Here is a 13,558-nt window from a genome sequence, read left to right on the forward strand (position 1 = left end):
AGGGTTTAACAGTCCTGTTGTCATAGAAACGTACAACACGCACATGCGTAAAACAGAAAAACAGTCTCTCACTCTGGCAAACACACACTTCTTCCTCTCAGTGCACACAGACACATCTATCGATCTATCAAACTGGCAGTCATGAGTAGTAGTGTGGGCTACATTCTAAATATGTGCTCTAAAATGGTATTATGGACATGTTATTATGAGGAATTCAGTGCACGACTTGTCCTTGTGTTGTTTGAAATAGTGACATAAATAAATAAAGACCTATGTGGTATATTTTACTTCATGCTTTAATAACATGTGAATAAGAAAATAAATCCATTAGTCATTATGCGACAATTATTCTATTCAAGGACTATCTTGGCAAAGAGCGGATAAGCAAAGAAAGGGATTTCTTATCACGTTCTGGATATTAACGACGCGCCTACCGAAAAGCACTGGCTTGTGGGCCTTGCTGTTTGCTGTAATTTACTGTCAATCAAACAAACCTGCAAAGACTCATCGAGAACACCATTTCCCATGCCTCCTCGCTCGGTTCAAACCAAGAATACCCCCCCCGGACCTCAGCGTGCCTGCACGGCTGTCTACTTGTGATTGTACTTTTCAGTTTTGATAGATGGATGTCTACAAACTGTGCATATTACATGGAGAGGACAGCTGGATAATTTACAAATCATGGCGACCATCGTTCTTTATTCCATGAACAGAACGGCGCAAACTACTGCGAGACTATGTTTTTTTTCTCCGTATTCAACGCGAGCTTCCATAGTGGGCTCGCGCATATCTTTCTTCCATAACACTTCGGTCCGCAGGTTAACTCCGCTTCCGGGAGCGAGATGGGTTCCCAAAGCCACTGGAGTGCGGATCATGTCCAACGGGACTGCAAATCGGCAACCGGGCGAACCAGGAGAGGCGCACTGCTGGTTGCTGGAGCAGCGGCGGCAGTGGTGGGTTTTGTGGCCAGCGCTAGTCACTTTCAGCGGGCTGAAATGGCAACCATGATCCCCAAAACCGAGGAGACGGAGATATCGGAGAAATGCAAGAAGTTCAGGCGGAGAACTTCTCAGGCGGAGTTCTGCAGAGCGCTCGAGGAGGTGGACGGCGGCAAGTTCAAAGTGGACAAGTGGGAACGGAAAGAAGGCAAGTATCGCTCCCTTTGGCAGGTGCCATTTGGTACACACAGCCCGTACCAACGCGCGTGGATAGTCCGTTAGTTACCCCAACCTAAGGCCAGAGCATCTTACCTATAGGTCAACGTAGACCTACAATATATGTTTGAACATTGCTGCGGGAACATGCATCCATTCAGTCACAAGGGCGTTAAGTGAGGTCAGGCACTGATGTTGGGGAATTAGGCCTGGCTCGCAGTCTGCGTTCCATTTCATCCCAAAGGTGTTCGATGGTGTTGAGGTCAGGGCTCTGTGCAGGCCAGATGGGGAAGCATGAATCACTGCTCCTGAGTCCAACGGTGGTGAGCTTTACGCCACTCCAGCCGATGCTTGGCATTGCGCCTGGTGATCTTAGGCTTTTCATGAAGCTCCCGACGAACAGTTTCTTGTGCCGACTGCTAGAATTGTAGCAGTCGTTCAATCTTCTTGGCGTAACAGTTGGGATAATGGGACAATTCTGAGTAAGACACATTTCTCACCCCTGGATTGAGGTACGTTTTCCCGAGCAATATCACGCTGGCTCCTCAGTGTCTTAATCTTCACAGGAAGTCTGTCCGACTCCAGTGCAGCTGTAAACTAAGGTCGGAATCTATTCTGGCTAATCCAAAGGATATCCACCCTGGCCTTGTTTTTAAACTGAGCCCAACATCTACACTAGCACCTTGCAACATTCTTCACCCATGCCATTGCCTCACTGTCTGTTTTGTATAGCCTTATTAAGGTGCGTTAGTGTTTGGCTCTTTCTTTACTGTCTAACCTCTTGTGTCTGTATCGGGTGGCGTGGGCATCAGCTGTGTGGTGCAGGATGGGAAGGCGTTTGAGAAGGCGGGGGTCAACTTGTCCGTGGTGTTTGGGAACCTGACCGAGGAGGCTGCCGAGCAGATGCGCAGCAGAGGGAAGGTTCTCAAAGGGAAAGATGGTGAGTGGCAGCCCTAGGTTCATATCAACCTCATTCATTTCAGCAATGCTTTATGTTGTCTTGCAGTACCGTGTGTTACCTCATGCTACGTGTGTCACTCAAGACCAGAAATAGCCATTCGTGCCATTCTGGCAACCTAATGTGTTCAAGGAATCAGGATTGGATCCTTGAGTCAGACTGTGGTTGAGATGTGTATTACAGTATTGTATTGTATTGTATTCTGTTCACTCCTAGGCATCCTGCCATTCTGTGCCATGGGTGTGAGCTCAGTCATCCACCCCCAAGTACCCCCATATTCCCACAGTGCACTTCAACTACAGATACTTTGAGATAGAAGAAGATGGTGAGTGTCAGGCTGTGACGTCATACCATTCAAGTGTTGGAGCTGAGATAATGAATGATGGCTCGTGTGTGTGTGTGTGTGTGTGTGTGTGTGACCCAGGCACTAAACAGTGGGGGTTTGGTGGCGGTACAGACCTGACTCCTACCTATGTCAATAAGGAGGATGGTGCTCACTTTCACAACAGTCTGAAGGAGGCCTGTGAAAAACATCACCCCAAGTACTACCCCGACTTCAAAAAGTGGTACGACCCATATCTGTGACTTCATACAACATGTGGTAATGACTGGGTGGGTCTCTGCTGTTCAACGGGGATAAGGTGTTTCTCGTCATTATCTTCAGCTGCTGAATGGCCATTTGTTCAGAGCTAGCGAATGACATTGTGTCAATGAACGGGAGGGTAAGTGAGTATGGATACTGTACATGGATGTGTGTGTCTGTGTTACTTTAATGGCTAGGTTCCTATAAGCTGTTTGCGTTTTACACATTGATACAGTGATCACCCCCCAGATTGACATCTTGATCTTCTCTCAACTCAAACATAAAGAAGTTGTATTTTTAAAGAACATTGGGTTACATTTTCATTGAGCGTAATCATATCTAATAACTACCTCTGTTGTTTAGTCATTGAAACCAGTAGCTCAAGATTTCTACCGTGTTTGAAATACCTGTAAAAGTACTGCATTGTATTAGTTATGCTGCAATTATGGAAATGAACATTGGTAACACTTGAATTAAACCCTGCTGGTATAAAAAGCATGAGTATAACAAGTTATAAAGCAATATACAGTACCAGCGGGCAGGTATAATTCAAGTGTTTCCATAACCTGCAAAATGTTTTGTCCTCAAGCTTAGTTTAATTCGAAGCATTCCTGCCGCCTGCAGGTGTGACCGGTACTTCTACATCCGCCATCGTGGCGAGACGCGGGGCATCGGTGGCATCTTCTTTGACGACCTGGACTCTCCCAGCCAGGAGGAGGCGTTCAGCTTTGTTAGGAGCTGTGCCCAGACCGTGGTGCCCTGTTACCTGCCCATCGTCTACAAACACCTCAATGACCACTTCAGCCCAGAGGAGGACTGGCAGCAGGTGCGGAGAGGCAGGTGGGTAGAAATGAGAGGGTGTGGGTGTACCTAGGGCTGTGGCGGTCATGACGTTTTGTGATTGTCAAGCAAATAACTGCCGGTCTCAAGGTAATTGACATAAACACATTTAGCATCTCCTGGCTTCCACGCATAGACTACAAGCCACTGATGCAGACCTTTTTGGAACGTCTAATAAATCCATAACCTGCATCGTCACAATAAATCCATTTATGTATTTTAGACACGTCTAAAGAAACATGATATGAAGAAAATGTAGTCTTATTTCAGAAGAACAGAATGGCATGCTCCTTGTCCTTATGTTAGGCCCTGATCTGGCTATGCAATATGGCTGTGGGCTATACTAGTTAATTTAGCAGACCAGATTTGCTTAGAATTCCATGGCATTGTTTTATATTTATTTTATAGTATGAAGAACACAATTGAACATACTTTCTATTTTATTCAGCTATGTTTTCTCCAAAAGATTTGAGGGAGTGCACACATGCCGCTATTCTGTGAGTGGTTAACAAAGAAACGGGTCTACCAATATGCTTAATTTAGAGTTATTTATACAACTTTAGTTGTGATCAAAAAATATAGCCCAACATTTGAATTTTTTATACATTCAAAGGCTGCATGATGTGACTCTGATGATTTGAAAAAAGTTACTTGAAAGGCATGAGCTCTGCTTTGTTTTTTGCGCAGGCTGTACACACTTCATCAGTCACTCATTCACAATTTGACAAGCACTTGCTAATACCTCGAATTTCCCTGCGGCGTCCCCTTTGTGTAGCCGTAATGTACCCTAAAGAAATCCATGCCTTTTGCAGCCAGTGGCCGTTGTGCCCTCGGGCTGAATATAATAATTATAATTCCCTTCTCCCGGCTGCGCGCTCCGAAGCACCTCACTCAGATGGCTCAATTCTTATTAGCCAATTCCCGTCACTTGATCGGGTCTTTCTCACAGGCTACAAGTGAAGACAAACACATCGGGGATGCAACTGGTGCTCATCCTTATCCAATTCCCGAGGTGCACATTGATGATATTGGAAGAACTGTCCACATGTACTTTGTCAGCCAACATGATGTGGGCCTAACGAACAGCAAAAGCACTAGCCTATCAACTTTTGTACTATGGGGGAATAGTAGCTTGACATAGGCTGCCTATGTCAATCTACTATCCACATATTCTTTGCGAGAAATAAATATTCCAAACAGTCTGGGACAGTTGTGGGATGCGATAGATCCCAAATGAATACAATCACTAGCATCCACATTTTTTTTTTAAGCAATGAGGCAGATGCAACATATCAGAACTTTTTTAGCTTAAAATGTTGATCAACTATTAGACTATTTATTCACATTATAAGCGCAGCAATGCGCACAAGGCAGGAGGCTATAAGCGCAAATGTTCCAAAATGCAATCAATTAGCGGGAAAACACCATTCTCAAACGTGACCACAAATGTGATTATGCATGTCATGCTTTTATTATAAAAGTGCATTTTTATGGTGAAAGATTATCTTCCCCAAACGTGAAACTCACACGCTGCGCGTGTTTGCCAGTTAGGCGCTACAACTGTTGTAAAGTGGATTAATGTGCTTAATTTTAAGACGTTATTTGGCCACTTTAGTTGTGATGCACACCTCATGTAGCCTAGCCCATATGTCTATATGTTTTGATAAGGTTTGTAACTTAAAAATGCATGCACTGTTTCTAGCACACAAGCTGGGCATCATTCACAAGTGATAATAAAGTATATAATTCACCCATCAGACTGTTCTTGATTTAATCTTGTCTTTACATACATTATTTAGTGTATATGTGTGAAATTTGAATTAGAATGGACCATTATCATGGACCCGCCTTGAAACGGGAAGAGAAAACAAAATACATGTCATCTATGCACTTAAATAGCAAATGGAGGACGCTTTACCTGTGGTTCCTTTTCATGCCAGCCAGGTAGGCTATACTCCTGTTGTAAAGACAAGCAATGTGCTTAATATTAGGAAAGTTGAGAAATAAATATAGTAGGACTAGCCTATAAAAATTTGATGGGATCCTCTTTTTAGTAGAGGCCATCACTCTGTTTTCCATCGCAATTCCATAGCCTATAGAAATGTTGTGCAACATTTCCCGAGTGGCGCAGCGGTCTAAGGCACTGCATCTTTGCTAGAGGCATCACTACAGACCCTGGTTCGATCTGGGGCTGTATCACAACCGGCCGTGATTGGGAGTTCCATAGCGCGGCGCACCATTGGCCCAGCGTTGTCCGGGTTAGGGTTTTGCCGGAGTAGGCCGTCATTGTAAATAAGAATTTGTTCTTAACTGACTTGCCTAGTTAATAAATAAGAGCTCATGAGGTGTTTGATTAAATTTACATTGATGTCAGAGTGATTAGAGGGACAATAGAGTGCTGAGTACCAGGCAGTTAGCAAGTTTGGTAGGCTACTAATGACCAGCAGCAGCATCAGAGCTTGGAGAAGCCTAATTGCCGTGAATAAACGGTCACGTGGAATTTGACTGGCAACGTGTCGGTAATATGGTCACCGTAACAGCCCTAGGTGTTCCTACATGCTTGTGCATGTGTAATAACAGTTTTGGTTCTGTGTCTGTGCTTGTGTTCCATTAAGCCTTGTGTGTGTGTGTGTGTGTTTGTGTTTTCAGGTATGTGGAATTGAACCCGGTGTATGACAGAGGGGTGAAGTTTGGACTGGCCGCTCCAGGATCGAGAGCATGTCCCTGCCCCTCACAGCCAAGTGAGTACTGTTACGTCACAGTCATGCTGCTGCTGCTAGCACTGGATGTATAGCACTAGTGATTGGGAATGAATCTCTCCTTCCTCCTGATGTGTGCACTCTTACACTACCTCCCATAAATTGTACTTTTAAACCCATAAAGGGAAGTGAACACTTTGGGGAAAAGTGAGAGATTATTGGGACGCTACCTTGGACCAGTGAAGACTGTGTGTGTGTGTGTGTGTGTGTAGTACTGCGGACGGCCTGTGTGTGTGTGTAGTACTGCGGACGGCCTGTGTGTGTGTGTGTGTGTGTGTATGTGTAGTACTGCGGACGGCCTGTGTGTGTGTGTGTGTGTGTAGTACTGCGGACGGCCTGTGTGTGTGTGTGTGACGACCCTCCCACTCTGTCTGCTGTATTTTCTCTCTTTGCTCTTGTTCCTTATTAGGATGACAGTGGGCGGAGTTGGAAGGGTCGTCAGCTACATGGAAAACACCTGGGCTCGGGTGTGTCCCAGGATAAAGGCACCTCTTCCACAGTCATTGGGAAGACTCTCTCCATGCAGACACCTTGTTTTTGGTTGTGATAGTTATGGTATCTAATAAATATATATTTTTGATACTCCTTGTCTCCACGTTGTCTCCCTTTTGTTGCGAACTCTGAGCCGGTTCGTAACAGTGTGTGTGTGGTACTGCGGACGGCCTGTGTGTGTGTGTGTGTGTGTAGTACTGCGGACGGCCTGTGTGTGTGTGTGTAGTACTGCGGACGGCCTGTGTGTGTGTGTGTAGTACTGCGGACGGCCCTGTGTGTGTGTGTGTAGTACTGCGGACGGCCTGTGTGTGTGTGTGTAGTACTGCGGACGGGCCTGTGTGTGTGTGTGGTAGTACTGCGGACGGCCTGTGTGTGTGTGTGTAGTACTGCGGGACGGCCTGTGTGTGTGTGTGTAGTACTGCGGACGGCCTGTGTGTGTGTGTGTAGTACTGCGGACGGCCTGTGTGTGTGTGTGTAGTACTGCGGGACGGCCTGTGTGTTGTGTGTGTGTGTGTAGTACTGCGGACGGCCTGTGTGTGTGTGTGTAGTACTGCGGACGGCCTGTGTGTGTGTGTGTAGTACTGCGGACGGCCTGTGTGTGTGTGTGTAGTACTGCGGACGGCCTGTGTGTGCTTTGGTGTTAGTACTTGCGTACGGCCAGGTGTGTGCGTTGTGTGTAGTACTGCGGACGGCCTGTGGTGATGTGGTGGTGTAGTACTGCGGACGGCCTTGTGTGTGTGTGTGTGGTAGTACTGGCGGACGGCGTTGTGGTCGTGTGTGTGTGTGTTTAGTGCTGCGGACGAGCCTGTGTGTGTGTGTAGTGCTGCGGACGTCCTGTGTGTGTGTGTAGTGCTGCGGACGGCCTGTGTGTGGTGTAGTGCTGCGGACGGCCTGTGTGTGGTGTGTAGTGCTGCGGACGCCTGTGTGTGTGTGTAGTGCTGCGGACGGCCTGTGTGTGTGTGTAGTGCTGCGGGACGGCCTGTGTGTGTGTGTGTGTAGTGCTGCGGACGGCCTGTGTGTGTGTGTGTGTGGTGCTGCGGACGGCCTGTGTGTGTGTGTGTGTGTGTGTGTGTGTGTGTGTGGTGCTGCGGACGGCCTGTGTGTGTGTGTAGTGCTGCGGACTGTGTGTGTGTGTGTAGTGCTGCGGACGGCCTGTGTGTGTAGTGCTGCGGACGGCCTGTGTGTGTGTGTGTAGTACTGCGGACGGCCTGTGTGTGTGTGTGTAGTACTGCGGACGGCCTGTGTGTGTGTGTAGTACTGCCGACGGCCTGTGTGTGTGTGTGTGTGTGTAGTACTGCGGACGGCCTGTGTGTGTGTGTGTGTGTGTGTGTAGTACTGCGGACGGCCTGTGTGGTGTGTGTGTGTGTGTGTGTGTGTAGTACTGCGGACGGCCTGTGTGTGTGTGTGTGTGTGTGTGTGTGTGTAGTACTGCGGACGGCCTGTGTGTGTGTGTGTGTGTGTGTGTGTAGTACTGCGGACGGCCTATGTGTGTGTGTGTAGTACTGCGGACGGCCTGTGTGTGTGTGTGTGTGTGTAGTACTGCGGACTGCCTGTGTGTGTGTAGTACTGCGGACGGCCTGTGTGTGTGTAGTACTGCGGACGGCCTGTGTGTGTGTAGTACTGCGGACGGCCTGTGTGTGTAGTGCTGCGGACGGCCTGTGTGTGTGTGTGTAGTGCTGCGGACGGCCTGTGTGTGTGTGTAGTGCTGCGGACGGCCTGTGTGTGTGTGTGTGTAGTGCTGCGGACGGCCTGTGTGTGTGTGTGTGTAGTGATGCGGACGGCCTGTGTGTGTGTAGTGCTGCGGACGGCCTGTGTGTGTGTGTAGTGCTGCGGACGGCCTGTGTGTGTGTGTGTGTAGTGCTGCGGACGGCCTGGGTGTGTGTGTGTGTAGTGCTGCGGACGGCCTGTGTGTGTGTGTAGTGCTGCGGACGGCCTGTGTGTGTGTGTAGTGCTGCGGACGGCCTGTGTGTGTGTGTAGTGCTGCAGACGGCCTGTGTGTGTGTGTGTGTAGTGCTGCGGACGGCCTGTGTGTGTGTAGTACTGCAGACGGCCTGTGTGTGTGTGTGTGTGTGTGTGTGTGTAGTGCTGCGGACGGCCTGTGTGTGTGTGTGTGTGTGTGTGTGTGTGTAGTGCTGCGGACGGCCTGTGTGTGTGTGTGTGTGTAGTACTGCGGACGGCCTGTGTGTGTGTGTGTGTGTAGTACTGCGGACGGCCTGTGTGTGTGTGTGTAGTACTGCGGACGGCCTGTGTGTGTGTGTGTAGTACTGCGGACGGCCTGTGTGTGTGTGTGTAGTACTGCGGACGGCCTGTGTGTGTGTGTAGTACTGCGGACGGCCTGTGTGTGTGTGTAGTGCTGCGGACGGCCTGTGTGTGTGTGTGTGTGTAGTGCTGCGGACGGCCTGTGTGTGTGTGTGTGTGTAGTGCTGCGGACGGCCTGTGTGTGTGTGTAGTACTGCGGACGGCCTGTGTGTGTGTGTAGTACTGCGGACGGCCTGTGTGTGTGTGTGTGTGTGTGTGTGTGTGTGTAGTGCTGCGGACGGCCTGTGTGTGTGTAGTGCTGCGGACGGCCTGTGTGTGTGTGTGTGTGTAGTACTGCGGACGGCCTGTGTGTGTGTGTGTGTGTAGTACTGCGGACGGCCTGTGTGTGTGTGTAGTACTGCGGACGGCCTGTGTGTGTGTGTGTGTGTGTGTAGTACTGCGGACGGCCTGTGTGTGTGTGTAGTACTGCGGACGGCCTGTGTGTGTGTGTGTGTGTGTGTGTGTGTAGTACTGCGGACGGCCTGTGTGTGTGTGTGTGTGTGTGTGTGTGTAGTACTGCGGACGGCCTGTGTGTGTGTGTGTGTGTGTGTGTGTAGTACTGCGGACGGCCTATGTGTGTGTGTGTGTGTAGTACTGCGGACGGCCTGTGTGTGTAGTACTGCGGACGGCCTGTGTGTGTGTAGTACTGCGGACGGCCTGTGTGTGTAGTGCTGCGGACGGCCTGTGTGTGTGTGTGTAGTGCTGCGGACGGCCTGTGTGTGTGTGTAGTGCTGCGGACGGCCTGTGTGTGTGTGTGTGTGTGTGTGTGTGTGTGTGTGTGTGTAGTACTGCGGACGGCCTATGTGTGTGTGTGTAGTACTGCGGACGGCCTGTGTGTGTGTGTGTGTGTGTGTAGTACTGCGAACGGCCTGTGTGTGTGTAGTACTGCGGACGGCCTGTGTGTGTGTAGTACTGCGGACGGCCTGTGTGTGTAGTGCTGCGGACGGCCTGTGTGTGTGTAGTGCTGCGGACGGCCTGTGTGTGTGTGTAGTGCTGCGGACGGCCTGTGTGTGTGTGTGTGTAGTGATGCGGACGGCCTGTGTGTGTGTAGTGCTGCGGACGGCCTGTGTGTGTGTGTGTAGTACTGCGGACGGCCTGTGTGTGTGTGTGTGTGTAGTACTGCGGACGGCCTGGTGTGTGTGTGTGTGTAGTACTGCGGACGGTGTGTGTGTGTGTGTGTGTGTAGTGCTGCGGACGGCCTGTGTGTGTGTAGTGCTGCGGACGGCCTGTGTGTGTGTGTAGTGCTGCGGACGGCCTGTGTGTGTGTGTAGTGCTGCGGACGGCCTGTGTGTGTGTGTAGTGCTGCGGACGGCCTGTGTGTGTGTGTAGTGCTGCGGACGGCCTGTGTGTGTGTGTAGTGCTGCGGACGGCCTGTGTGTGTGTGTGTAGTGCTGCGGACGGCCTGTGTGTGTGTGTGTGTGGTGCTGCGGACGGCCTGTGTGTGGTGGTGTGGTGTGTGTGTGTGTGGTGGGGTGCTTGTGGTGCTGCGGGACGGCCTGTGTGTGTGTGTAGTGCTGCGGACTGTGTGTGTGTGTGTAGTGCTGCGGACGGCCTGTTGTGTGTAGTGCTGCGGACGGCCTGTGTGTGTGTGTTGTAGTGCTGCGGACGGCCTGTGTGATGTGTGTGTAGTAATGCGGACGGCTGTGTGTGTGTGTAGTACTGCCGACGGCCTGTGTGTGTGTGTGTGTGTGTGTAGTACTGCGGACGGCCTGTGTGTGTGTGTGTGTGTGTGTGTGTAGTACTGCGGACGGCCTGTGTGTGTGTGTGTGTGTAGTGCTGCGGACGGCCTGTGTGTGTGTGTGTGTGTGTGTGTGTGTGTAGTACTGCGGACGGCCTGTGTGTGTGTGTGTGTGTAGTACTGCGGACGGCCTATGTGTGTGTGTGTAGTACTGCGGACGGCCTGTGTGTGTGTGTGTGTGTGTAGTACTGCGGACTGCCTGTGTGTGTGTAGTACTGCGGACGGCCTGTGTGTGTGTAGTACTGCGGACGGCCTGTGTGTGTGTAGTACTGCGGACGGCCTGTGTGTGTGTGTAGTGCTGCGACGGCCTGTGTGTGTGTGTGGTAGTGCTGCGGACGGCCTGTGTGTGTGTGTAGTGCTGCGGACGGCCTGTGTGTGTGTGTGTGTAGTGCTGCGGACGGCCTGTGTGTGTGTGTGTGTAGTGCTGCGGACGGCCTGTGTGTGTGTAGTGCTGCGGACGGCCTGTGTGTGTGTGTAGTGCTGCGGACGGCCTGTGTGTGTGTGTGTGTAGTGCTGCGGACGGCCTGTGTGTGTGTGTGTGTAGTGCTGCGGACGGCCTGTGTGTGTGTGTAGTGCTGCGGACGGCCTGTGTGTGTGTGTAGTGCTGCGGACGGCCTGTGTGTGTGTGTAGTGCTGCAGACGGCCTGTGTGTGTGTGTGTGTAGTGCTGCGGACGGCCTGTGTGGTGGTAGTACTGCAGACGGCCTGTGTGTGTTGTGTGTGGTGTTGTGTGTGTAGTGCTGCGGACGGCCTGTGTGTGTTGTGTGTGTGTGTGTGTGTGTAGTGCTGCGGACGGCCTGTGTGTGTGTGTGTGTGGTAGTACTGCGGACGGCCTGTGTGTGTGTGTGTGTGTAGTACTGCGGACGGCCTGTGTGTGTGTGTGTGTAGTACTGCGGACGGCCTGTGTGTGTGTGTGTAGTACTGCGGACGGCCTGTGTGTGTGTGTGTAGTACTGCGGACGGCCTGTGTGTGTGTGTGTAGTACTGCGGACGGCCTGTGTGTGTGTGTAGTGCTGCGGACGGCCTGTGTGTGTGTGTGTGTGTAGTGCTGCGGACGGCCTGTGTGTGTTGTGTGGTGTAGTGCTGCAGGACAGGCCTGTGTGTGTGTGTAGTACTGCGGACGGCCTGTGTGTGTGTGTAGTACTGCGGACGGCCTGTGTGTGTGTGGTGTGTGTGTGTGTGTGGTGTAGTGCTGCGGACGGCCTGTGTGTGTGTAGTGCTGCGGACGGCCTGTGTGTGTGTGTGTGTGTAGTACTGCGGACGGCCTGTGTGTTGTGTGTGTGTGTAGTACTGCGGACGGCCTGTGTGTGTGTGTAGTACTGCGGACGGCCTGTGTGTGTGTGTGTGTGTGTGTAGTACTGCGGACGGCCTGTGTGTGTGTGTGTAGTACTGCGGACGGCCTGTGTGTGTGTGTGGTGTGTGTGTGTGTGTAGTACTGCGGACGGCCTGTGTGTGTGTGTGTGTGTGTGTGTGTGTAGTACTGCGGACGGCCTGTGTGTGTGTGTGTGTGGTGTGTGTAGTACTGCGGACGGCCTATGTGTGTGTGTGTGTGTGTAGTACTGCGGACGGCCTGTGTGTGTAGTACTGCGGACGGCCTGTGTGTGTGTAGTACTGCGGACGGCCTGTGTGTGTAGTGCTGCGGACGGCCATGTGTGTGTGTGTGTAGTGCTGCGGACGGCCTGTGTGTGTGTGTAGTGCTGCGGACGGCCTGTGTGTGTTGTGTGTGTGTGTGTGTGTGTGTGTGTGTGTGTAGTACTGCGGACGGCCTATGTGTGTGTGTGTGTGTAGTACTGCGGACGGCCTGTGTGTGTGTGTGTGTGTGTGTAGTACTGCGAACGGCCTGTGTGTGTGTAGTACTGCGGCAGGCCTGTGTGTGTGTAGTACTGCGGACGGCCTGTGTGTGTAGTGCTGCGGACGGCCTGTGTGTGTGTAGTGCTGCGGACTGTGTGTGTGTGTAGTGCTGCGGACGGCCTGTGTGTGTGTGTGTGTGTAGTGATGCGGACGGCCTGTGTGTGTGTAGTGCTGCGGACGGCCTGTGTGTGTGTGTAGTGCTGCGGACGGCCTGTGTGTGTGTGTGTAGTGCTGCGGACGGCCTGTGTGTGTGTGTAGTGCTGCAGACGGCCTGTGTGTGTGTGTAGTGCTGCAGACGGCCTGTGTGTGTGTGTGTGTGTGTAGTGCTGCGGACGGCCTGTGTGTGTGTAGTACTGCGGACGGCCTGTGTGTGTGTGTGTGTGTGTGTGTAGTGCTGCGGACGGCCTGTGTGTGTGTGTGTGTGTGTGTAGTGCTGCGGACGGCCTGTGTGTGTGTGTGTGCTGCGGACGGCCTGTGTGTGTGTGTGTGTGTGTGTGTGTAGTGCTGCGGACGGCCTGTGTGTGTGTGTAGTGCTGCGGACGGCCTGTGTGTGTGTGTAGTGCTGCGGACGGCCTGTGTGTGTGTGTAGTGCTGCGGACGGCCTGTGTGTGTGTGTAGTGCTGCGGACGGCCTGTGTGTGTGTGTAGTGCTGCGGACGGCCATGTGTCGTGTGTGTGGTGTGGTAGTACTGCGGACGGCATGTGTGTGTAGTATTACTGCGGATCGGCCGTGTGTGTGTGTGTAGTACTGCGGACGGCCTGTGGTGTGTGTGTAGTACTGCGGACGGCCTGTGTGTGTGTGTGTAGTACTGCGGACGGCCTGTGGTGTGTGTGTGTGTAGTACTGCGGACGGCCTGTGGTGTGTGTGTAGTACTGCGGACGGCCTGT

At 51.7% G+C, this 13,558-nt stretch overlaps 1 pseudogene; it reads left to right on the plus strand.

Moving 5' to 3' along the window:
* The first annotated feature begins 567 nt into the window (after positions 1-567).
* On the plus strand, positions 568-6,496 carry LOC115157988 (oxygen-dependent coproporphyrinogen-III oxidase, mitochondrial-like; annotated as a pseudogene).
* Positions 6,497-13,558: the final 7,062 nt, after the last annotated feature.

The sequence above is a fragment of the Salmo trutta genome, chromosome 22 (assembly GCF_901001165.1).
Source record: "Salmo trutta chromosome 22, fSalTru1.1, whole genome shotgun sequence".
Classification (NCBI taxonomy): domain Eukaryota; kingdom Metazoa; phylum Chordata; class Actinopteri; order Salmoniformes; family Salmonidae; genus Salmo; species Salmo trutta.